This window comes from Poecilia mexicana, unplaced genomic scaffold (assembly GCF_051168715.1).
Source record: "Poecilia mexicana isolate PSO_F unplaced genomic scaffold, ASM5116871v1 scaffold_2, whole genome shotgun sequence".
Lineage (NCBI taxonomy): Eukaryota > Metazoa > Chordata > Actinopteri > Cyprinodontiformes > Poeciliidae > Poecilia > Poecilia mexicana.
This window is the reverse complement of record NW_028263371.1, coordinates 57,977,868-57,992,500: the sequence shown is the minus strand read 5'-3', so window position 1 is coordinate 57,992,500 and position 14,633 is coordinate 57,977,868. Positions and strand designations below refer to the sequence as shown.

The 14,633-nt window shown below is 45.4% G+C and overlaps 1 protein-coding gene across 2 annotated transcripts in view; it reads left to right on the top strand.

The window, feature by feature from the left end:
* Nucleotides 1–3,217: 3,217 nt before the first annotated feature.
* Nucleotides 3,218–14,633, top strand: part of LOC106908601 (transcription activator GLI2.L-like) — a 72,592-nt gene continuing 61,176 nt past the window's right edge. For both annotated transcript variants that reach the window (XR_015762328.1, XM_088003674.1), the window contains exon 1: nt 3,218–4,096. The gene's annotated coding sequence lies outside the window, so the exon portion shown is untranslated. The remainder of the gene's footprint in view (nt 4,097–14,633) is intronic.

Here is a 14,633-nt window from a genome sequence, read left to right as displayed (position 1 = left end):
TGCAACAAATCCAGTCCTGAAATTTCCTCGCTCCTAAATATTCCAGTCAGCCATATTATATGAAAATGGAAGCAACTCTGCCACCTTGTGGTCGGCCACGTAAACTGACGGTCAGCAGTTGCTGAAGCTCATAGTGTGATGAGGTCGCCAACTTTCTGCAGAGTCAATCACTGCAGGCCTCCAGGCTTCATGTGGCCTTCAGATTAGCTCAGGAACAGACAGCTTGATGGGATGGGTTTCCATGGCGACCAGCTGCACCCAAGCCAAACATCACCAGGTGATGCAAAGCGTTGGATGTATTGGTGTAAAGCCACCACCGCTGGACTCTAGAGCAGTGGAGGAACGTGACAAATAACCCCGATCAGGAAATGTTCTTTCTTTTCCTCTTTTTCTGATTCAAACTCTTGGAAAACATCCAAAACATTTCATCACCAAAACGACAGTCACTAAAGCAACGGCTTTAAATGAACTTAAGTTCATTTAAAGCCGTTGCTTTAAATTAACTCTACAGCCATATTTCTTCTTATGGCTGCAACTTGTTTTTTATTAGTATAAATGTTTACTGTAACTGCTAGAATTCATGGGTCATGTTGTTGATTTTAATTAGCCTATTTGGATAAATGATATTAATGTTGATTAATATGCATTGTCCCCTTCATGAAATAAAATTAAATTCACGATTTTCTGTGTGTTGTCTTCTAACACAGTGAAACATGGTGGTGGGGTTATGAGTCATTGAAGTTCGTTTGGAGAGGTTCTGGTCCAGGTGTGGCTCTGGTTCTGCTGAGGCTCTGGAGTCCAGAACCTTCCAGACAGCTCTGGATTGGTTTCCAGACATCAGAGTCTTCTTCTGTAGATCAAGATGTTCTGGTTTCTGAGATTCTCTAGCCTACTTCCAGCTGCCACAGAGGCTGTGATTACAGAACCCGAACCGGACGTGAAGCTGTGCAGCAAAACGGATTTGAAACAGAAGTCATAAAGGTTCCAGTTTTATTTTTCTGCTGAATTTGATTTACCATATTTATCGGACTATAAGCCGCTACATTTCTCCCTCGCTTTGAACCATGCGGCTTGTGGCCCGGTGCGGCTTTTCTGTGGATTTTTCTTCAACCACTAGGGGGCTCTTTAACAGGAAGTGAATCATTGGAAGTCAAAATTGGAAATCAAAGAAGAAAGTACTGATTTTCATTTAGAACAAGCACATGCTAGCAACAGGCACCACGGAGAAATGTTTTCAAACTCATCCCCCCTCATCATGGAAACAGGAAGAAGTTTATATGACGAAGGTTTTAAGTTGAAGGCTGTAGATCTGGTAGTACAGGAGGGAAATGGAGCCGCTGCACGTCAGCGCGACGTGAACGGATCCATGGTTGGAGATGGAGGGCTGCGTCCTTAATAGCAGATTTATTAGGATGCAGCCCTCTGCTGCATCCTTGTGAAAAATCCATACCATTAGTTAGTTTCAGTTGTAGTTTTAGTTGTAAGTTTAGTTAGTTGTAGTTTTAGTTATTGTTATAATTGTAGTTGTAGTTTTAGTTGTAGTTATAATTTTAGTTGTAGTTTTAGTTGTAGTTATAATTTTAGTTGTAGTTATAATTTCAGTTGTAGTTTTAGAGTTTGACAGTTTTAGTTGTAGTTCTAGTTAGTTACAATTTTAGTTGTAGTTTTAGTTATAGTTATAATTTTAGTTGTAGTTTTAGTTGTAGTTAGTTTTAGTGGTAATTATAGTTTTAGTGAGTTTTAGTTGCAGTTATACTTTTGGTTGTAGTCATATTTTTAGTTATAGTTAGTTGTAGAGTTGTAGTTTTAGTTATAGTTTTAGTTGGTTGTAGTTAGTTTTACTTGTAGAGTTTCAGTCAGATTCAGTTGTAGTTTTAGTTGTAGTTATAATTTTAGTTGTAGTTTTAGTTGTAGTTATAATTTTAGTTGTAGTTTTAGTTATAATTTTAGTTTTAGTTGTAGTTATAATTTTAGTTGTAGTTTTAGTTGTAGTTATAATTTTAGTTGTAGTTTTAGTTATAATTTTAGTTTTAGTTGTAGTTATAATTTTAGTTGTAGTTTTAGTTGTAGTTATAATTTTAGTTGTAGTTTTAGTTGTAGTTATAATTTTAGTTTTAGTTGTAGTTATAATTTTAGTTGTAGTTTTAGTTGTAGTTTTAGTTGTAGTTATAATTTCAGTTGTAGTTTTAGTTGTAGTTTTAGTTGTAGTTTTAGTTGTAGTTATAATTTTAGTATTAGTTGTAGTTATAATTTTAGTTGTAGTTTTAGTTGTAGTTATAATTTCAGTTGTAGTTTTAGTTGTAGTTTTAGTTGTAGTTTTAATTTTAGTTGTAGTTTTAGTTATAATTTTAGTTTTAGTTGTAGTTATAATTTTAGTTGTAGTTTTAGTTGTAGTTATAATTTTAGTTGTAGTTTTAGTTATAATTTTAGTTTTAGTTGTAGTTATAATTGTAGTTGTAGTTTTAGTTGTAGTTATAATTTTAGTTGTAGTTTTAGTTGTAGTTGTAGTTATAATTTTAGTTGTAGTTTTACTTGTAGTTTTACTTGTAATTTTAGTTGTAGTTATAATTTTAGTTGTAGTTTTAGTTGTAGTTGTAGTTCTAATTTTAGTTGTAGTTTTAGTTGTAGTTTTAGTTGTAGTTCTAATTTTAGTTTTAGTTGTAGTTTTAGTTGTAGTTATAATTTTAGTTGTAGTTTTAGTTGTAGTTGTAGTTATAATTTTAGTTGTAGTTTTAGTTGTAGTTATAATTTTAGTTGTAGTTTTAGTTGTAGTTCTAATTTTAGTTTTAGTTGTAGTTTTAGTTGTAGTTGTAGTTATAATCTTAGTCGTAGTTTTAGTTGTAGTTTTAGTTGTAGTTCTAATTTTAGTTTTACTTGTAGTTTTAGTTGTAGTTATAATTTTAGTTTTTAGTTGTAGTTATAATTTTAGTTGTAGTTATAATTTTAGTTGTAGCTATAATTTTAGTTGTAGTTTTAGTTGTAGGTTTACTTGTAGTTTTAGTTGTAGCTATAATTTCAGTTGTAGTTTTAGTTGTAGTTTTACTTGTAGTTCTAATTTTAGTTTTACTTGTAGTTTTAGTTGTAGTTATAATTTCAGTTGTAGTTTTAGTTGTAGTTTTACTTGTAGTTTTAGTTGTAGTTATAATTTTAGTTTTTAGTTGTAGTTATAATTTTAGTTGTAGTTATAATTTTAGTTGTAGTTTTAGTTGTAGTTTTAGTTGTAGTTATAATTTCAGTTGTAGTTTTAGTTGTAGTTTTACTTGTAGTTTTAGTTGTAGTTATAATTTTAGTTTTTAGTTGTAGTTATAATTTTAGTTGTAGTTATAATTTTAGTCGTAGTTTTAGTTGTAGTTTTAATACTGTCAATGTGTTTTCTAACAGCTCGGTGCTTTTAAATATTTTTTGTTTTTCTTTCCATGATTCTTTTTTATAAGCAGTAAATTTTTCCTCCCTTTATCTTCTGAAAGTTTCAGTCAATAAATTCAATTCTCCATGTGTTGACCCGAACAGAACCGAGCCTGTCCCAGAAGTCACCAGAGACGCTTAAAGTTTTGTGAAGTTCTGAAGAGCTGGGCCGAACCGGGCCGAATTAGTCCGGCCCATCTGCTGCAGCAAATGGCCCAACTCACCGGGGAGCGAGAGGAGCGAGAGGGGAGGAGATCAGGAAGGAGGAGGGGGTCGGAGTGAAAACAGATCCGCAGCCCGAAGATCTCACCAGCACTGCATGTGTCTAAGGCAGAGACACGGAGACACCGGGACACTGAGACAGACAGGTCCAACTTTGACTCGCATCATGTCAGTTTGGTGAAAGCGGCGCAGCGCGGAGCAGCCGGACCTGCGCGGCTCCGGACCAACATGGATCACTGTGGGGGAAAGTTCCGAGAGTCCGTCTCTGTCTCTGTCTTCGTCTCCGCTCCGGGACTCTCATGTCCCGCTCCTTCCCAGAACTTCCCAGCTCGCTCCACGAAGGATCCAGCGCGCTGCTGAGTCCCGGGAATCCGAATCTAAGAAAAGTTTTCACTTTTTCCTCGGAACCAAAACTAGAGGAAAGGACGACAGAAGCTGGAAGAGCCTCGGCGGTGGAGACCCGCTGAAGGTAAGAAACATTTCTAAAGTCGTTTCTGCTGCTGGTTCACATGAAGCTCTCTAACTCTTCGGATCTCGGCTGAACTTCTGACACAAGAATCCAAAAAATGTTCCTGCAACTCGATCCGAGGCGAAACATGAGCTCAGGTTTCTGGGCGCCAATCCTCCAACTTTGACTTTTTACTCCACATTATTTTCATTTCCTGCATCGAGTCAGAAATATTAACAATAAACACACGAGGTGCTAATCGATCACTTTCAATCAATTCACTGTAGAATATCAATAATAAAGTTTCTGACATGGAGGGTCCTCTGAGAAGGAAGAAAATCACCAAACAGAGAGCAGAAGAATGCAGCGGCATGGTGGGGACAAACTGGGGACAAACTGGGGACAAACTGGGGAGAGACCGGGGACAGACTGGGGAGAGACCGGGGACAGACTGGGGAGAGACTGGGGACAAACTGGGAACAAACTGGGGAGAGACCGGGGACAGACTGGGGAGAGACTGGGGACAGACTGGGGAGAGACCGGGGACAGACTGGGGAGAGACTGGGGACAGACTGGGGACAAACTGGGGAGAGACTGGGGAGAGACCGGGGACAGACTGGGGAGAGACTGGGGACAGACTGGGGACAAACTGGGAACAAACTGGGGAGAGACCGGGGACAGACTGGGGAGAGACTGGGGACAGACTGGGGAGAGACTGGGGACAAACTGGGAACAAACTGGGGAGAGACCGGGGACAGACCGGGGAGAGACTGGGGACAAACTGGGGAGAGACCGGGGACAGACTGGGGAGAGACTGGGGACAGACTGGGGACAAACTGGGAACAAACTGGGGAGAGACCGGGGACAGACTGGGGACAGACTGGGGACAGACTGAGGACAGACTGGGGACAAACTGGGAACAAACTGGGGAGAGACCGGGGACAGACTGGGGAGAGACCGGGGACAGACTGGGGAGAGACTGGGGACAGACTGGGGACAAACTGGGAACAAACTGGGGAGAGACCGGGGACAGACTGGGGACAGACTGAGGACAGACTGGGGACAGACTGAGGACAGACTGGGGACAAACTGGGAACAAACTGGGGAGAGACCGGGGACAGACTGGGGAGAGACTGGGGACAGACTGGGGACAAACTGGGAACAAACTGGGGAGAGACCGGGGACAGACTGGGGAGAGACTGGGGACAAACTGGGGACAGACTGGGGACAGACCGGGGACAGACTGGGGAGAGACCGGGGAGAGACCGGGGACAGACCTGGGAGAGACTGGGGACAGACTGGGAACAAACTGGGGAGAGACCGGGGACAGACTGGGGAGAGACCGGGGACAGACCTGGGAGAGACTGGGGACAAACTGGGGACAGACTGACAGAGTTTAACTCTTGTAGTTTCTTGTTTCTTTAGTTCAGCCTCCACTCTGTCTGTCATTTAACTTGAACTCGCTGTAAGATATTAAATATTAACTCTCCCAGAGTACTTTTTTAACTTCATAAGAGATATTTGTAATTATTAAATTGCTATACTTTTTATTGTTTGGAACTTTTAAAAATTCTTTGGAAAATAAACATTGAGTAAAGAGGCAATGATTTTCTGCAGGCACCATAATTAGAAAACTTACAAGACGGAATAATTGACACTTTCATGTTTCACATGTTGCTTATCAGAGGTCTGACAGCTTGTCAATGCAAAACACATTATGCTGAATACATTTTTCTTCAATACAACATGTATGAAAGGTGGAGAAGGTAAAGTCTGCAGTTCATATAATATAGTCAATTTTTTGAAATGACATTGTTGGATATTACAGAACAGAACAGGCCGACCTGGTTCACCAGAATCAGAAGAATTTTATTGTCATTGTCAGAAAGACAATAACATTGTAGTTCCAGTACAACCATCCATTACCCAACAACATGAGGGGGGATAAGTGATGGAATCATCACTTATACCAACTTAACAGTGAACCTCGGCATGCTAAGCTAAATATGCTAACACTGAGCCATCCCATGTCATACAGGTTGGTCTCAACTGAAAATAATAGCAATATAAACCATCTCAGAAAAATATACTTACCAAGCTTGGTGAACAACTCAGACAGTAAATTGTCCTGAAATGACTCGGCTTCTGTCATGAAAAGGTTCTGATGAAGGTGAGGATGGACGCGGTCAGACCCAGGATGACCGCGTCCATCACTAAAGTAACAAAAACCAGGAGGTACAACGAGCCCAGACTGGTCGACACCGGGCCACGAAACAGACAGACCGGGGCGGGGAGCAGGGGACGCAGGGGGACGGGAGACACTGGGGACAAGACAGCACAAGGACAAAATAAACTGGACAACACACAAAAGTCTGTGTGTTGTCCAGTTATTCTCACTAGTCTGAACTAGTGAGAATAATAATAATCACCACAGCTTTGCTGGGAACCTGTGATTCTGGGGGCGGAGTCAGTGAATTTACTCCTGTAGCTGCTGAGAGTTCAGAGTTCAGAAGTCAAGAGTTATTGATTCTATTTTAACATCTCTAGATTTGATACGGAAACACTTTGTTTTAACACTGGATTTTAACTACTAATATTATACAACCCAGAGTTACATAAACAGAAAGTGACTCTATTAGAGTAAAATTAACTCTGCTTTTGCACTAAATCTACTGACACCAGAATATTTGACCCTGGGGAATGTGCTGTGTTAGAGCAGTTTTTCCAGCCCGGTCCTCCAGACTCGCCTCCCAGCTTTCTTCTCCTGATTCAGCCGATGGACGTTCAGCAGCCTGCAGCTGAAAGGACCGGACTGGGCGGGAAACTGCAGAACAGAAAAATATTCATGTGAAAAAGAATCAATATATTGTCTTTAAAATATGATTGCTTTTTATTTTGATAGTCCACTTCCATTTATCAGCAAGCTAATTTGCCAATAACTGCTAAATATTTAGTAAAAAAGCTAAATGTTTTGCTCCAAATGAAAGACTGAATTTGTTAACTAGATATAGGACGCTTGCTAAATATTTAGCTCGGGCCTAACTTACCAACTAAATATTTATCTTCAAGCTAAATTTATAACCTAAATATTTAGCTTCTGAATTAAATATTTTCTTGAAACCGTGGCATTAATAAATGTATGAAAAATGTGTTGAAGATATGAGTCCTGTTCATTGTTTTGTGTGTAACTTTCCAAACAGCTATAGCATCAGCCGCCGGGTTTCTGTTCGCCCCCTGCTGGTGGAATGAATGCTGCAATTCAGTCTGCTCGGTTTCCTTGGGAATGTCTGAACTAGTGAGAATAATAATAAACTGATTGATAGGATCAAATGAAATATGTGGATAATTGAAATGGAATTATTTTTATAATTGTTTCTGTGTGTTGTAAATTTGTGATATAGAAATAAACTGAACAGGGTTGGACTTCTGTCCTGAAGAAGCTGTTCAAATGTGAGTGAGGGTCCGCTCATCCTCAGGGTCCGCTCAGTACGAGGGTCCGCTTGAATGATCTGGAGCAGATAGAGGACAGAGGCTGACAGGGGCGGGCGTAAATACCGATGCAGTCTAGCATACAGAGACGGGGGGCCGCTGGAGCAGAGACCGACTCTGAGGAGGGGGAGCAGTGCCAATTCCTCCTCCTCACAGTGAGTAAGCTCTGATGCAGGGCAGAGAGGGTGCGAACCAGAACCACATCCTGCTTTGACCCCATGGAGGACTGATGAAGGAGGACCTGAGTGGGGGCAGGTGGGGTGCTTCGGAGTCGGGGTGAAGGGTTGAAGAGGTAAAAGACGGAGACATCACTCCTATCTGCTGCTGTCCTGTTCTCGGAGGGTGCTGGAGGTGGGTGTCCTGGGTGCAGAGCCTTGCATCATCCCTGCTTGACCAGTGTTGGGTGGGATATGAGCAGATTCAGGAACAGACAGAAGATACAACAGGTCCAGACTGAGTCAGTGTCCTTTCCTCTGCTGCTTGAACCAACTGATTCACTCGTCGCACTTGGATGAACTGTGAGAAATCTGATGTCAAAGAAGTTCTAACCGACGTTCTTTGCAGTTTTCTGTGAGCAGAACTGTCCGATCTGGATCCCTGGTGAATACATCTAAAGACTCAGGTGAAAATGAAACGTTTCGTTTCTGCTGTTGCTCTAAAACTTGTCAAATGTCTGTTAACGAGCCTGTAGAGATCGACCTCACTGAGGCAGCACAAACCTCAGGAAACTGACCCTCACTGTCTCCCAGTTCCTCCCAGCTTCAACTTCATGATGACATCATGGTGATGATGCTCAGAATCTGCTGACTCATCAGAAAGCTTCTACTAAAGTTTCTTTAGGAACTTCATCGATGTCCCTCTGCTGACAAAGGAACAATGGCCGCCGTAGAGCGGAGCTTCAGAGGGGAAGCTGTGCTGAGGTTGCGAGGTCACCTCAGGGGTTGGAGGCGCTGATTTCATTATCTGAACTCCAGATAAACTCTCATGACAATAGGAAGTCACCAGATTGACTTCTTCACCTTTTAGGGCACATTTAATCTCTAGGGGAGACATTGTTGTGGTGTTAGCAGCTAAACACAATTAAACTGATCAAAATTAAAATGACTAGACTTTTAAGTGAAGAGATTTTAGGGAAAAATGTTTATTTCATAAGAAACTTTACAATCTTCAGAAAGCAGAATGAGAGGACGGCCAGTTTCACTATCAATCAAATAGTTATTCCTGTGATTCTTAAGCTGCATCACATGAAAATGTATGAACTTTGTTGTATTATTGGAAGGATTAATAATTTGTGACAACAGAGTGTGTAAAAATTAATAAAGTCAGAAAATTTCATAAAGAGGTTTGCATGATGTGGCCGATGATTCTGACTCCAGTGAGAACATTAAAAATTTATTTTTTATTAGTCAAGTTTGTCAGCAAAGGAGATTCAGCAACAAGGAAGTTGAGAAGATTTAAATGATGGAAACATAGCTGTAGAACTAGATGATGTAGAACTAGATGGTGTAGAACCGGGTGGTGTAGAACTAGATGATGTAGAACCGGGTGGTGTAGAACTAGATGATGTAGAACTAGATGATGTAGAACTAGATGGTGTAGAACCGGGTGGTGTAGAACTAGATGATGTAGAACCGGGTGGTGTAGAACCAGGTGGTGTAGAACTAGATGATGTAGAACTAGATGGTGTAGAACCGGGTGGTGTAGAACTAGATGATGTAGAACCAGGTGGAGTAGAACCAGGTGGTGTAGAACTAGATGGTGTAGAACTAGATGGTGTAGAACTAGATGGTGTAGAACCGGGTGGTGTAGAACTAGATGGTGTAGAACTAGATGATGTAGAACTAGATGGTGTAGAACCGGGTGGTGTAGAACTAGATGATGTAGAACCGGGTGGTGTAGAACTAGATGATGTAGAACCGGGTGGTGTAGAACTAGATGATGTAGAACCGGGTGGTGTAGAACTAGATGATGTAGAACCGGGTGGTGTAGAACTAGATGATGTAGAACCGGGTGGTGTAGAACTAGATGGTGTAGAACCGGGTGGTGTAGAACTAGATGATGTAGAACCGGGTGGTGTAGAACTAGATGATGTAGAACTAGATGGTGTAGAACCGGGTGGTGTAGAACCGGGTGGTGTAGAACTAGATGATGTAGAACTAGATGGTGTAGAACTAGATGGTGTAGAACCGGGTGGTGTAGAACTAGATGGTGTAGAACCGGGTGGTGTAGAACTAGATGATGTAGAACTAGATGGTGTAGAACCGGGTGGTGTAGAACCGGGTGGTGTAGAACTAGATGATGTAGAACTAGATGGTGTAGAACTAGATGGTGTAGAACCGGGTGGTGTAGAACTAGATGGTGTAGAACTAGATGATGTAGAACCGGGTGGTGTAGAACTAGATGGTGTAGAACTAGATGGTGTAGTACCGGGTGGTGTAGTACCGGGTGGTGTAGAACCGGGTGGTGTAGAACTAGATGGTGTAGAACTAGATGGTGTAGTACCGGGTGGTGTAGAACCGGGTGGTGAAGAACCGGGTGGTGTAGAACTAGATGGTGTAGAACTAGATGGTGTAGAACCGGGTGGTGTAGAACTAGATGGTGTAGAACTAGATGGTGTAGAACTAGATGGTGTAGTACCGGGTGGTGTAGAACCGGGTGGTGAAGAACCGGGTGGTGTTGAACTAGATGATGTAGAACTGGATGGTGTAGTACCGGGTGGTGTAGAACCGGGTGGTGTAGAACCGGGTGGTGTAGAACTAGATGGTGCAGAACTAGATGATGTAGAACTAGATGATGTAGAACCGGGTGGTGTAGAACTAGATGGTGTAGTACCGGGTGGTGTAGAACCGGGTGGTGTAGAACTAGATGGTGTAGAACTAGATGGTGTAGTACCGGGTGGTGTAGAACCGGGTGGTGAAGAACCGGGTGGTGTTGAACTAGATGGTGCAGAACTAGATGATGTAGAACCGGGTGGTGTAGAACTAGATGGTGTAGAACTAGATGATGTAGAACTAGATGGTGTAGAACTAGATGATGTAGAACCGGGTGGTGTAGAACTAGATGGTGTAGAACTAGATGATGTAGAACTAGATGGTGTAGAACTAGATGGTGTAGTACCGGGTGGTGTAGAACCGGGTGGTGTAGAACCGTGTGGTGTAGAACCGGGTGGTGTAGAACTAGATCAAGTAGAACTAGATGGTGTAGTACCGGGTGGTGTAGAACCGTGTGGTGTAGAACCGGGTGGTGTAGAACTAGATGATGTAGAACTAGATGGTGTAGAACTAGATGGTGTAGTACCGGGTGGTGTAGAACCGGGTGGTGTAGAACTAGATGGTGTAGAACTAGATGGTGTAGAACTAGATGGTGTAGAACCGGGTGGTGTAGAACCGTGTGGTGTAGAACCGGGTGGTGTAGAACTAGATGATGTAGAACTAGATGGTGTAGAACTAGATGGTGTAGTACCGGGTGGTGTAGAACCGGGTGGTGTAGAACTAGATGGTGTAGAACTAGATGATGTAGAACCGGGTGGTGTAGAACCAGGTGATGTAGAACCAGGTGATGTAGAACCGGGTGGTGTAGAACCGGGTGGTGTAGAACCAGGTGGTGTAGAACTAGATGATGTAGAACCAGGTGGTGTAGAACTAGATGATGTAGAACCAGGTGGTGTAGAACCAGGTGGTGTAGAACCAGGTGGTGTAGAGCCAGGTGATGTAGAACCGGGTGGTGTAGAACCGGGTGGTGTAGAACCAGGTGGTGTAGAACTAGATGATGTAGAACCAGGTGATGTAGAACCAGGTGATGTAGAACCGGGTGGTGTAGAACCGGGTGGTGTAGAACTAGATGATGTAGAACCAGGTGGTGTAGAACCAGGTGGTGTAGAACCAGGTGGTGTAGAACCAGGTGGTGTAGAACCAGGTGGTGTAGAACCAGGTGGTGTAGAGCCAGGTGGTGTCTCTACCCTCCTGGTTCTAGTCAGATCTCCAGCTGCAGCTTCTGGTCGTCAGTCTGACCTGCTGCAGGAATCAAACCACTAAATCCTGGATGAGTTTCTCTGGTCTCAGACTTTAGTCCTCTGGGCCTGAATGTCCTGCAGCTGCTAGAAGGTCCACTGAGGAACCGAAGGGTCAGGGCAGAGGTCAGAGGTCAGCCTGATCTCTGGTCTCCAGCTGGAAGAACTGAACCTGACTCTAGATCTATAGCTCTAGATGAGTGGTTCTTAACCCCAGGGGTTCGATGAGTCGGTCTCAGGGGTTCAGCGGAGCCTCTGCCGCGGAGGTAAAGACACACTGTAAAGTCGTGATGACGCCCCGCTTCGCTGCAGAGGGTCACGTTACATTGCTGAGCCAATCAGAGCTGCAGAGGAGCTCTGATTGGCTCGTTCCTGGACACTCAGCTCAACTTTGCTGAAAACACTGATTATATTTTGAAGAACTGATATCAGAGACTCTACGTTTTAAGAAGACTTGATGATCTTGTCTTGAATTTGGGGTGGGGGGAATCATATTTTATTTATCACTACAGAAGGGTTCAGTGAATGCGCTTATGAAACTGGTGGGTTTGGTACCTCAAAAAAGGTTAAGAACCACTGCACTAGATCTATAACACTAGAGCTATAAGTCTACCTTGTTCTTTAATTTCAGTTTCTGATCGGCTGCAGAAGGTTTCGGCTCATTTCTCTGCTCTCAGCATTTGGTCAGTGATGGACGGTTCTTACCAACGTCGGGTTGAAGGTCAGTGCAGAGGAACTTTTTTGAGTTGCTCTGAGTTTGTGTAACTTTTTATGCTGCAGAGATGCAGCTTACAGAACTATGTAGATGTACATAGAGCAGAATCTGAGCTGCAGGACGGTGTGTTGGGAAGCAGAGAGGACAGTTTGTCAGCTCTGGTTTAGACGAGGCCTGTCCTGTAGCTGGTAGGTGGGCGGGGCTCCTGGCTCTGACGTCTGGTGGGCGGGGCCAGGTGGGCGGGGCTCCTGGCTCTGACGTCTGGTGGGCGGGGCTCCTGGCTCTGACGTCTGGTGGGCGGGGCCAGGTGGGCGGGGCTCCTGGCTCTGACGTCTGGTGGGCGGGGCTCCTGGCGCTGACGCCTGGTGGGCGGGGCTCCTGGCTCTGACGTCTGGTGGGCGGGGCCAGGTGGGCGGGGCTCCTGGCTCTGACGTCTGGTGGGCGGGGCTCCTGGCGCTGACGCCTGGTGGGCGGGGCTCCTGGCTCTGACGTCTGGTGGGCGGGGCCTGGTGGGCGGGGCTCCTGGCTCTGACGTCTGGTGGGCGGGGCTCCTGGCTCTGACGCCTGGTGGGCGGGGCCTGGTGGGCGGGGCTCCTGGCTCTGACGTCTGGTGGGCGGGGCTCCTGGCTCTGACGCCTGGTGGGCGGGGCTCCTGGCTCTGACGTCTGGTGGGCGGGGCCAGGTGGGCGGGGCTCCTGGCTCTGACGTCTGGTGGGCGGGGCTCCTGGCGCTGACGCCTGGTGGGCGGGGCTCCTGGCTCTGACGTCTGGTGGGCGGGGCCTGGTGGGCGGGGCTCCTGGCTCTGACGTCTGGTGGGCGGGGCTCCTGGCTCTGACGTCGGTGGGCGGGGCTCCTTGCTCTGACGTCTGGTGGGCGGGGCTCCTGGCTCTGACGTCGGTGGGCGGGGCTCCTGGCTCTGACGTCTGGTGGGCGGGGCTCCTGGCTCTGACGTCTGGTGGGCGGGGCTCCTGGCTCTGACGTCTGGCGGGCGGGGCTCCTGGCTCTGACGTCTGGTGGGCGGGGCTCCTGGCTCTGACGTCTGGTGGGCGGGGCTCCTGGCTCTGGTGGGATGGGACGCATTAGAGCTGAAGGGAGTTGAGTCGCTGCCAGGCCACAGTCTCCTCTGTGATTGAAGCGGGAGACGCATCGGGAGTGAGAGGCAGCATGTGGTTGTCTTTAACTGTGCCCCCTCTTCTGGCACCGGGCCAGAACCGGCTCGTTAGGATCACTGGTTCTGGACCCGTCTGGGCTCAGCCATGAAGACAGGTGGTCCCAGTAAAACCTGGGGACGTCAGCAAAAAACCAGTGTGTAACTGGATCCTCAGAGACTGGTTCCGATGGGAAGGGAACCTCCACATGGCTGGGTTAACATCTGATCCAAACCATTGGGATCAGAACCGTCAGACCAGACCTGCATGACGTGAAGATTCTCTGTGACGGGTTCTGGAAAAAACTCTAAGTCGGACTTTAGAGCCCCCCTCCCTGCCCCAGCCTCCAGGTTCTGTGTTACGGCCCTGTGTTTGCTGTCACAGCTTCTCCTACGGCTCCACAACTTCCTCCTTTTGGAGCGGTCTCCGGTCCGCTTGGCTTTCACATATGTATTCAAACCAAACCAGAGTTCACATCAACCGAACCCAGACCGAGCTTTGGAGGACCAGAGGTCAGAGGGCAATTAGCATCCACACCTCACCAACCAAACCTGACTTTGTCTAGATAGATGGACTAGAGTTTGCACAAAACTTGAGCCTGGAAGAACTGCATCAGAGATTTATTCTCCAGAACATAAAAATCAAAGTCCATCAGACTGGTGGAAAGGCAAATGAAAAGACTGCATGTAATCTAACCACCCGTCCAAGATAACTGCATCAGTAAGGAAGACAGAAAAAATGTCAAACAAAGCCATATTTTGGCTTTTATTGGTTGTTTTGTTCGCCTGCATGACTGGCTGTCAGAAACCTGAGTGCAGGCGGCATGAGGGCAGCAGACCTCACTTATCCGTCCCTCAGAGTCTGCCAAGTGAGCAGAGTGTGCAGCAGCAGTTGGTGAGCCGCTCAACAACCCAATGTGTGTTTGTGTGCATGTGCTGGCAAGGAAGGCAGCCGACCAGCATACGGATCGCATCCAGCGAAAGATAGGAAGGAAGAAAGTGGGACGAGCAAAGCCTGGAAATCTTCAAAACGAGAGGGCCTCTTTTCATGTGTGTTTGCATTCCTCTCAGTGTTGGTGAAAGGGGAGCTGCCGGGCGCTGGTGGAGGAGAGGAACACTTGAAACTGAACGAGGCGCTAAGAAAAACACACACCAGGTCTCATAACAAAAGTCCTGCAAGTGTGAGACAAAAGAGGGC